Raw genomic sequence first — 12,748 nt, forward strand, 5'->3', positions numbered from 1 at the left:
TTTCCCATGAAGACAAAAAATGACCAAGGGTACTTTGTATAATTAGAACTTGGCCATGTCAAAACCCTTTTAAATTATTGTTTATAATTTGGTCTATTATTATTTTTCACCCATTGGGTCCATGTAGAGCTAATACATGGATATCTCTCAGAAATATGAGCCAAAGTCCTTCTAAAAGTCAACACTCTTAATGATCTGCTATATTGTAGAAGAGATACATATGCGAGCAAACGAAAAGCAGTACGATAAGAAGAGGTCATAAATAAGAAATGCTTATGTATGGTCTTGAAAACATCACTGTACAACAAAAGAAAACAACAATTAATAATTAATATAAATTAAAACATTAAATAAAAATTAGTATATGAATAATCTTACTCATGAAATGCTCGTGGATCTCTTAAAACATCAATAAGCAATCTGAAATCATTAGTTTGATTCATTTCGAGCCCATAGCAGTTGTTCTAAATGTCATGTAACTGAAGATCTAGTCCCATATTGTCATCACATGATCTTGTGATTTTCGTCTGCTATTGTAAGTTGTATGCAACACTTTTTATTAATCAAATTTATGTGAAATGCTATTAGCATATGGAATATCATCCCAAGAAAACCCGACCAAAGAAGGTTTAACTCTCCTTCTAAAACTTGAGCATTTTCTTACATTACATAAACACATATATTTTTTAGATTTATAAAAAAAAATAATGTATAAATAAAATAGAAATAAATTAAACTTGCCAACACATCATGAGCTACTTAATTTCCCATGAAGACAAAAAATGATCAAGGGTGATTTGAATAATGAGAGCTTGGCCATGCCAAAACCCTTTTCAATTCTTGGCTATAATTTGGTCTATTATTATTTTTCACCCATTGGGTCCATGAAGAGCTAATACATGGATACCTTGCAGAAATATGAGCCAAAGTCCTCCTAAAGGCCAAAACATTTAATGATTTGCTATATTGAAGCAGAGATACGTGGGTGAGCAAACGAAAAGCAGTATGGCAAGAAGAGGTCATAAATAAGGAATGCTTATGTATGGTCGTGAAAACATCAATGTACAATAAATGAAACCAACAATTAATAATTAATATAAATTAAAACATTAAATAAAAATAATTTATGAATAATCTTACTCATGAAATGCTCAAGGATCCCTTAAAACATCAATAAAAAATCTGAAATCATTAGTTTGATTCATTTCGAGCTGGTAGTAGTTGTTCAAAATGTCGTGTAACACACGTGCAATATTATTTTTGATAAACGTGAGTCGTTCCCAATTGGTGTCTCAGCTGATTCATGTCCAACTGGTGCTCTTTGATTGAGAGAGTAATCAACAAAATTTATAACCTATATCACCATGCATTAGGATAGCTTTAGCTAATATAGCATAGTGGCTCTAGGATCGTTCACTGGGAAGGGTTTTCAACTCACAACTGATACCAATTCAAAGTTAAATTGGTGCTTTTTCATTTCAAGGTTAGCTTAAGAAATAAAACACAAACTTTGGTTAAACGAGGTTTTGTTTCAAGCTAACTAAAAAGAAAGTAATGAAAATTACTTATGAAGAAAAACATTACTTGTTGGTTTGGGTTCACAGGGGAGGTTCCTTAAGCAAAAACAGAGCTCCGGTCATTTGGTTCATTTCCTCGCATTAGAGAATTAACATATAGTCAATTCTCTAACCGGTGATGTACAGATGCATCCTTTAAATAGATTTCAGCTCTATTTCCCTCTCACTGATGCAACTTGTAATGGCTCGTGCCTTTCACCTAACATTTGCTATTCAAGGTGATCTTTAACTTTGGACTTCCCTTCTCAAGCTCGTAAGAGATAACTAATGGATGTCTCCTTGGAGTCCAAAAGCTTACCAAGTGTTGGCAATTCTAGAAAATCCTACCTTCAAGTCACTTCCCAAAAGCTCGTAAAAGGTAAACTAGTGAATCTCCATGGACGGAGATCACTTGCCTTACCAAGTGTTGGCTCAAGTGAATTGAAGGTGTTTTAAGTTAACTAAAAACATAGAAATCATTAAAGGATCACACTTTCTCTTCATTAATGGCTGAAACCACAAAGCTATAAATTCTTGCACTTGGAACCTTTCCCGGCAACCTTAGCTCCAAGGAACTAAAAGTCTAGCCACTCATTCTCTGAGGAAACTTCCTCAAAGCTTGTTTGGCTAGTAAGAAAAAGAATGAGAAAACAAAAATATATATGAAAAACAGGGCAAGTGCTCTGTAAAATATATTTCTTGCAAAACTGTACAACGCGTCTGTGTACAAGCCTTGTCTTTCATTCCTTACATGATATCTTTTAAAGAAAATTACAAAACTATATATAAGAGGTTATTCACCCTTTGTTCTTACTTAAAGACTAAGGAATCCTATGATAGGTGGATTACAAGGAGAGTTTGGGGATTTAGACAACAAATATCTAAAGAAAAATATCTCAAAATGTCGGTCGCACATATCGGGAAGCTTCAGGAGAACACCGCGACACTGTGCAAAATGGCTGTGAAACTCTCCAGGTAAGCGCTATCAAAGGATCCGGACATGTCTGACTGGGGAAGTTGAAACGCCCTCCTCTCCCATCCGGCGTCATGTGCCGAATGTGAAATATCCAGAGAAGGTGGAACGTCGGTCGGACAAAAATCTTCTCCGGGTGGAATGAGCTATGTCGCGCCTGATGCTAGGGGGATGGTTTGCGTGTGCAAGGTGTAGGGACCCCTCCCCCTGATGACACGGAGAGTATCCGGAGCAACTCCATCCGGATTCCCTCAGGGAACACGTGGCGCGCTCCCCTATCCGGACTCCCTCAGGGAGAAGCACACGACACTCGTGAGCATCACACCTTGGACGATAGCATATCCTATCCGGATATGTTGTTCGGATCATTGACTAAAGTGAGCAAGCCTTGCTATGTCATTCCGACAACCTGCCACAACCCACGTTCAGCCGCTCTCCGATGGTGTGTCCGGACATCTTTTGCCATGGATTCCAAAGAACTCTCCTCAATCTCGGATTGCTTTGGTGATCAAAAAGCTATCAAAACACCAAAACTTAACACAATTTGATTAGAATTGATTGCAAGGGTCCTTAATATGTTAATTGGGTTAAAAGGTGATAACTACTACTCAAAAGTGTTTAGAAGAGTTAATTACAAGCTATCAAATAACACTTTTTGAGTAGTAATCAAAATGAAAGATCCAATCTCATATTATCGTCACATGATCTTGTGATTTTCGCCTGCCATAGTAAGTATTTTGTATGCAACACTTACTATTAATGAAATTATGTAAAATGCTAGTAGAATATGGAATACCATCCTAAGAAAACCAGGCCAAAGAAGGTTTAACTCTTCGTCTAAAGCTTAAGCATTTCCTTACATTACATAAACACATATATCTTTGAGATTTATAAAAATAAAATAATGTACAAATAAAAAAGAAAAAATTGAACTTGCCATGACATCATTAGCTACAAGATTCCCATGTAGAAAAAAAAAATAACCAAGAGTAATTTGAATAATGAGAACTTGGTCATGCCAAAACCCTTTTCAATTCTTTGCTATAACTTGGTCTATTATTATTTTTCACCCATTGGGTCCATGAAAAGCTAATACGTGGATATCTTGCAGAAATATGTGACAAAGCCCTCCTAAAGGCCAACAAGTTTGATGATATGCCATATTGAAGCAGACATACATGGGCGAGCGAACGAAAAGCAGGACGGCAAAAAAGGGTTATAAATAAAAAATGTTTAAGTATTGTCGTGAAAGCATCACTGTACAAATAATTAAAACATTAAATAAAAAAAATAATATATGAATAATCTTACTCATGAAATGCTCGTGGATCCCTTAAAACATCAATAAGCAATTTGAAATCATTAGTTTGATTCATTTCGAGCCCATAGTTGTTATTCAAAATGTCGTGTAACACACGTGCAATATTATTTTAGATAAAACGAAGATCTAGTCCCATATTGTCGTCACATGATCTTATGATTTTCGTCTGCTATATTAAGTATTTTGTATGCAACACTTACTATTAATCAAATTTATGTGAAATGGTAGTAGAATATGGGATACCATCCGAAGAAAACCAGGTGAAAGAAGGTTTTACTCTTCATCTAAAGCTTGAGCATTCCCTTAGATTACAAAAATACATATATCTTCGAAATTTATAAAAGAAAAATAATGTATAAATAAAATAGAAATAAATTAAACTTGCCAAAATATCATGAGCAACAAGATTTCCTATGAAGACAAAAAATGACCAAGTGTAAATTAAATAATGAGAACTTGGCCATGCCGAAACCCTTTTCAATTCTCGGCTATAATTTGGTCTATTATTATTTTTCACCCATTAGGTCTATGAAGAGCTAATACGTGGATATCTTGCAGAAATATGTGCCAAAGTCCTTCAAAAGGCCAACATGTTTGATGATTTGCTATATTGAAGCAGACATACGTGGGCGAGCAAACGAAATGCAATACGGGAAGAAGGGGACATTAATAACAGATGTTTATGTATTGTCGTGAAAGCATCATTGTACAACAAATGAAACCAACAATTAATAATTAAAATAAATTAAAACATTAAATAAAAAGTAATATATGAATAATATTACTCATGAAAAGCTCGTGGATCCCTTAAAACGTCAATAGGCAATCCGAAATCATTAGTTTGATTCATTTCGAACCATATTAGTTGTCTTAAATGTCGTGTAACACACGTGCAATATTATTTTGGATAAACTGAAGATCTAGTCTCATATTGTCATCACATGATCTTATGTTTTTCGCCTGCTATAGTATGTTGTATGCAACACTTACTATTAATCAAATTTATGTGAAATGCTAGTGGCATATGGAATATCATCCTAAGAAAACCCAACCAAAGAAGGTTTAACTTTTCGTCTAAAACTTTAGTATTTCCCTCCATTACATTAACACATAAAACTTTTAGATTTATATATATAAAAAATGTATAATAAAAAAGAAAGAAATTAAACTTGCCAAATCATCATGAGCTACAAGATTCACATGAAGACAAAAAATGACCAAGGGTAATTTGAATAATGAAAACATGGCAATGCCAAAACCCTTTTCAATTTTGGGCTATAATTTGGTATATTATTATTTTTCACCAATTGGGTCCATGGAGAGCTAATACGTGGATATCTTGCAGAAATATGAGACAAAGTCCTCCTAAAGGCCAACACGTTTGATGATATGCTATATTGAAGCAGACATACGTGGGCGAGCAAACGAAAAGCAGTACGACAAGAAGGGGACATAAATAATGGATATTTATGTATTCTCATGAAAGCATCATTGTACAACAAATGAAACCAATAATTAATAGCAATTAAAACATTAAATAAAAATTAATGTATGAATAATCTTACTCATGAAATACTGGTGGATTTCTTAAAACATCAATAAGCAATCTGAAATCATTAGTTTGATTCATTTCGAGCCCATAACAGTTGTCCTAAATGTCACGTAAAACACTTGCAATATTATTTTGGATAAACAGAAGATGTAGTCCCATATTGTCATCACATGATCTTATGATTTTCACCTGTTATAGTAAGTATGTTATATGCAACACTTACTATTAATCAAATTTATGTGAAATGCTAGTAGCATATGGAATACTACCCTAAGAAAACCTGGCAAAAGAACGTTTAACTTTTCGTCTAAAGCTTGAGCATTTCCTTACATTACATAAACACATATATCTTTTAGCCTTATAAAAGGAAAATAATGTATAAATAAAATAGAAATAAATTAAACTTGCCAAAACATCATGAGCTACAAGATTTCCAATGAAGACAAAAAATGACCAAGGGTAATTTGAATAATGAGAACTTGGTCATGCCAAAACTCTTCTCAATTTCTTGCTATAATTTATTTTATTATTATTTTTCACCCATTTGGTCCATGAAGAGCTAATACATGGATATCTTATAGAAATATATGCCAAGGTCCTCCTAAAGACCAACACATTTAATGATCTGCTATATTGAAAGAGAGATACATGGGCGAACAAACGAAAAGCAGTACATCAATAAGGGGTCATAAATAAAAGATGTTTAAGTATTGTCATGAAAGCATCACTGTACAAATAATTAAACCAACAATTAATAATTAATATAAATTAAAACATGAAATAAAAAAATTAATATATGAATAATCTTACTCATGAAATGCTCGTGGATCCCTTAAAACATCAATAAACAATCTGAAATCATTAGTTTGATTCATTTCGAGCCTGTAGTAGTTGTTCAAAATGTTGTGTAACACACGTGCAATATTATTGTTGATAAATGAAAGATCCAGTCCCATATTGTTGTCACATGATCTTGTGATTTTCACCTGCCATAGTAAGTATTTTGTATGCAACACTTACTATTAATGAAATTTATATAGAATGCTAGTAGAATATGGAATATCATCCCAAGAAAACCAGGCCAAAGAAGGTTTAACTCTTAGTCTAAAGCTTGAGCATTTCCTTACATTACATAAACACATATATCTTTGAGATTTATAAAAGAAAAATAATGTACAAATAAAAAAGAAAAAATTGAACTTGCCACGACATCATTAGCTACAAGATTCCCCATGTAGAAAAAAAATAATCAAGGGTAATTTGAATAATGAGAACTTGGTCATGCCAAAACCCTTTTCAATTCTTTGCTATAATTTGGTCTATTATTATTTTTCACCCATTGGGTCCATGAAAAGCTAATACGTGGATAGTTTGTAGAAATATGTGACAAAGCCCTCCTAAAGGCCAACACGTTTGATGATATGCTATATTGAAGCAGACATATGTGGGCAAGCGAACGAAAAGCAGTACGACAAAAAGGGGTCATAAATAAAAGATGTTTAAGTATTGTCGTGAAAGCATCACTGTACAAATAATTAAACCAACAATTAATTATTAATATAAATTAAAACATTAAATAAAAAGAAATATATGAATAATCTTACTCATGAAATGCTCGTGGATCCCTTAAAACATCAATAAGCAATCTGAAATCATTAGTTTGATTCATTTCGAGCCCATAGTTGTTATTCGAAATGTCGTTTAACACACGTGCAATATTATTTTAGTTAAAATGAAGATCTACTCCCATATTGTCGTCACATGATCTTGTAATTTTCATTGCTATATTAATTATTTTGTATGCAACACTTACTATTTATCAAATTTATGTGAAATGTTAGTAGAATATGGGATACCATCCCAAGAAAACCAGGCCAAAGAAGGTTTAACTCTTCGTCTAAAGCTTGAGCATTTCCTATCATTACAAAAATACATATATCTTTGAGATTTATAAAAGAAAAGTAACGTATAAATAAAATAGAAATAAATTAAACATGCCAACACATCATCAACAACAAGATTTCCCATGAAGACAAAAAATGACCAAGGGTAATTTAAATAATGAGAACTTGGCCATGCCAAAACGTTTTTCAATTCTTGGCTATAATTTGATTTATTATTATTTTTCACCCATTGGGTCCATGAAGATCTAATACATGGATATCTTGTAAAAATATGTGCCAAAATCCTCCTAAAGGCCAACACATTTAATGATCTGCTCTATTGAAGTTTAGATACGTGGGCGAGCAAACGAAAAGCAGTATGACAAGAAGGGGTCATAAATAAGGAATGCTTATGTATGGTCGTGAAAACATCATTCTACAACAAATGAAACCTACAATTAATAATTAATATAAATTAAAACATTAAATAAAAATTAATTTATGAATAATCTTACTCATGAAAGGCTCGTGGATCCCTTAAAACATCAATAAGCAATCTGAAATCATTAGTTTGATTCATTTCGAAGCCATATTAGTTGTCATAAATGTTGTGTAACACACGTGCAATATTATTTTGGATAAATTGAAGATCTAGTACCATATTGTCATCACATGATCTTGTGATTTTCGCCTGTTGTAGTTAGTATGTTGTATGTAACACTTACTATTAATAAAATTTATTTCAAAATGCTAGTAGCATATGCAATACCATCCCAAGAAAATCCAGCCAAAGAATGTTTAACTCTTCGTCTAAAACTTGAGCATTTCCCTCCATTACATTAACACATAAAACTTTTAAATAAATATTAAAAAATGTATAAATAAAAAAGAAATAAATTAAACTTGCCACGACATCTTAAGCTACAAGATTCCACATGAAGAAAAAAAATGACCAAGGGTAATTTGAAAAATGAGAACTTGGCCTTGCCAAAACCCTTTTCAATTCTTGGCTATAATTTGGTCTATTATTATTTTTCACCCACTGGGTCCATAAAAAGATAATACGTGGATATCTTGTAGAAATATGTGACAAAGTCCTCCTAAAGGCCAACACGTTTGATGATCTACTATATTGAAGTAGACATACATGGGTGAGCAAACGAAAAGCAGTACGACAAGAAGGGGTCATAAATAACAGATGTTTAAGTATTGTCGGGAAAACATCATTGTACAAATAATTAAACCAACAATTAATAATTAATATAAATTAAAACATTAAATAAAAATAAATACATGAATAATCTTACTCATAAAATGCTTGTGGATCCCTTAAAACATCAATAAGCAATCTGAAATCATTAGTTTCATTCATTTCGAGCATGTAGTAGTTGTTTAGAATGTCGTGTAACACACGTGCAATATTATTTTTGATAAACGAAAGATCCAGTCCCATATTATCGTCACATGCTCTTGTGATTTTTGCCTGCTATAGTAAGTATTTTGTATGCAACACTTACTATTAATGAAATTTATGTAAAATGCTAGTAGAATATGGAATACCATCCCAAGAAAACCAGGACAAAGAAGGTTTAACTCTTTGTCTAATGCTTGAGCATTTCCTTACATTACAAAAATACATATATCTTTGAGATTTATAAAAGAAAAATAATGTATAAATAAAATAGAAATAAATTAAACTTGCCAAAACATCATGAGCAACAAGATTTCCCATGAAGACAAAAAATGACCAAGTGTAAATTAAATAATGATAACTTGGCCGTACGAAAACCCTTTTCAATTTTTGGCTACAATTTGGTTTATTATTATTTTTCAACCATTGGGTCCATGAAGAGCTAATACATGGTATCTTGTAGAAAGATGAACCAAAATCCTCCTAAAGGCCAACACATTTAATAATCCGCTCTATTAAAGTAGAGATACGTGGGCGAGCAAAAGAAAAGCAGTACGACAAAAAAGGGTCATAAATAAGGAATGCTTATTTATGGTTGTGAAAACATCATTGTACAACAAATGAAACCTATAATTAATAATTAATATAAATTAAAACATTAAATAAAAATTAATTTATGAATAATCTTACTCATGAAAGGCTCGTGGATCCCTTAAAACATCAATAAGCAATCTGATATCATTAGTTTGATTCATTTTTAAGGCATATTAGTTGTCTTACATGTTGTGTAACACATGTGCAATATTATTTTGGATAAACTGAAGATCGAGTCTCATATTGTCATCACATGATGTTGTGATTTTCACCTACTATAGTCCGTATGTTGTATGCAATACTTAGTATTTATCAAATTTATCTAAAAAACTAGTAGTATATGGAATACCATCCCAAGAAAACCAGGCTAAAGAAGGTTTAACTCTTCCTCTTAAACTTGAGCATTTCCTTCCAACATAAACACATATTTCTTTTAGATTTATAAATATATATATATATATATATAATAGAAATAAATTAAATTTGCCAAGATATCATGAGCTACAGGATTTCCCATGAATACCAAAAATGACCAAGGGTGATTTGAATAATGAGAACTTGGTCATGCAAAAACCCTTTTCAATTCTTCGCTATAGTTTGGTCTATTATTATTTTTCTCTCATTGGGTCCACGCATAACTAATACATGCATATCTTGCAGAAATATGTGCCAAAGTTCTCCCAAAGTCCAACACATTTAATGATCTTCTATATTGAAGCAGAGATACATGGGTGAGCAAACGAAAAGCAGTACGACAAGAAGGGATCATAAATAAGGAATGTTTATGTATGGTCGTGAAAACATTACTATACAACAAATGAAACCAACAATTAATATATGAATAATCTTACTCATCAAATGCTTGTGGATCCCTTAAAACATCAATAATCAATCTCCAATCATTAGCTTGATTCATTTCGAGCCCATAGAGTTGTCCTAATTGTCATGTGACACACGTGCAATATTATTTTGGATAAACTGAAGATCTAGTCCCATATTGGCATAACATGATCTTGTGATTTTCGGCTGCTATAGTAAGTATGTTGTATGCAACACTTACTATTAATGAAATTTATGTGAAATGCTAGTAGCATATGGAATACCATCCCAAGAAAACCCGGCCAAAGAAGGTTTAACTCCTCGTCTAAAACATCAATATTTCTTACATTACATAAAAACATATATCTTATAGATTTATAAAAAAAAAAAATACGAATAAAATAGAAATAAATTAAACTTGCCAAGACATCATGAGCTACATGATTTACCATGAAGACAAAAAATGACCAAGGGTGATTTGAACAATGAGAACTTGGCCATGCCAAAACCCTTTTCAATTCTTGGCTATAATTTGGTATATTATTATTTTTTACCCATTGGGTCCATGAAGTACATGGATATCTTCCAGAAATATGTGCCAAAGTTGTCTTAAAGGCCAACACATTTAAAGATCTCCTATATTGAAGCAGAGATACGTGGGTGAGCAAACGAAAAGCAGTATGGCAAGAAGGGGTCATAAATAAGGAATGCTTATGTATGATTGTGAAAACATCCATGTACAACAAATGAAACCAATAATTAATAATTAATATAAATTAAAACATTAAATAAAAATTAATATATGAATAATCTTACTCATCAAATGTTCGTGGATCCCTTAAAACATCAGTAGGCAATTTGAAATTATTAGTTTGATTCATTTCAAGCCCATAGCAGTTGTTCTAAATTTTGTGTAACACACATGCAATATTATTTTGGATAAATTGAAGATCTAGTCCCATATTATCATCACATGATCTTGCGATTTTCGCCAGCAATAGTAAGTATATTTTATGCAACACTTACTATTAATAAAATTTGTAGTAGCATATGGAATACCATCCCAAAAAAAACAGGCTAAAGAAGGTTTAACTCTTCGTCTTAAACTTGAGCATTTCCTTATAATACATAAACACATATATCTTTTAGATTTATAAAAAAAATGTATAAATAAAAAATAAATAAATTAAACTTGCCATGACATCATGAGCTACAAGATTCCTCATGAAGAAAAAAAATGACCAATGGTAATTTGAATAATGTGAACTTGGCCATGCTAAAACCCTTTTAAATTCTTGACTATAATTTGGTATATTATTATTTTTCACCCATTGGGTCAATGAAGAGCTAATATGTGGATATCTTGCAGAAATATGTGCCAAAGTCCTCCTCAAGGCGAAAAATTTAATGATTTGCTATATTTAAGCAGAGATACGTGGGCGATCAAACAAAAAGCAGTACGGAAAGAAGGGATCATCAATAAAGAATGCTTATGTATGGTCGTGAAAACATCACTTTACAACAAATAAAACCAACAATTAATAATTAATATAAATAAAAACATTAAATTAAAATTAATGTATGAATAATCTTACACATGAAATGCTAGTGGATTCCTTAAAACATCAATAACCAATCTAAAATAGTTAGTTTGATTCATTTTGAGCCCATAGCAGTTGTTCAAAATGTCGTGTAACACACATGCAATATTATTTTAGATAAATTGAAGATCTAGTCCCATATTGTCATCACATGATCTTGTGATTTTCGCCTGCTATAGTAAGTATGTTGTATGCAACACTTACTATTAATCAAATTTGTAGTAGCATATGGAATACTGTCCCAAAAAAAGTAGTACATCCGTGGGCGAGCAAACGAAAAGTAGTATGGAAAGAAGGGGACATAAATAACAGATGTTTATATATTGTCGTGAAAGCATCACTGTACAAATAATAAAACCAACAATTAATAATTAATATAAATTAAAACATTAAATAAAAATTAATATATGAATAATCTTACTCATGAAATGCTCGTGGATCCCTTAAAACATCAATAAGCAATCTGAAATCATTAGTTTGATTCATTTTGAGTCCGTAGCAGTTGTTCAAAATGTCGTGTAACACATGTACAATACTATTTTGGATAAACTGAAGATCTAGTCCCATATTGTCATCACATGATCTTGTGATTTTCGCTTGTTAGAGTTGGTATGTTGTATGCAACACTTACTATTAATCAAATTTATGTGAAATGGTAGTAGCATATGGAATACCATCCTAAGAAGACCAGGCAAAAGAAGGTTTAACTTTTCATCTAAAGCTTGAGCATTTCCTTACATTACATAAACACATATATCTTTTAGACTTATAAAAGAAAAATAATGTATAAATAAAATAGAAATAAATTAAACTTGCCAAAACATCATGAGCTACAAGATTTCCCATGAAGACAAACAATGACCAAGGGTAATTTGAATAATGAGAACTTGACCATGCCAAAACCCTTTTCAATTCTTGGCTCTAATTTGGTCTATTATTATTTTTCACCCATTGGGTCTATGAAGAGCTAATGTGTGGATATCTTCCAGAAATATGTGTCAAAGTCCTCTTAAGGGCCAACACGTTCGATGATTTACT

Source organism: Vitis vinifera, chromosome 17, assembly GCF_030704535.1.
Source record: "Vitis vinifera cultivar Pinot Noir 40024 chromosome 17, ASM3070453v1".
Taxonomy (NCBI): Eukaryota; Viridiplantae; Streptophyta; class Magnoliopsida; order Vitales; family Vitaceae; genus Vitis; species Vitis vinifera.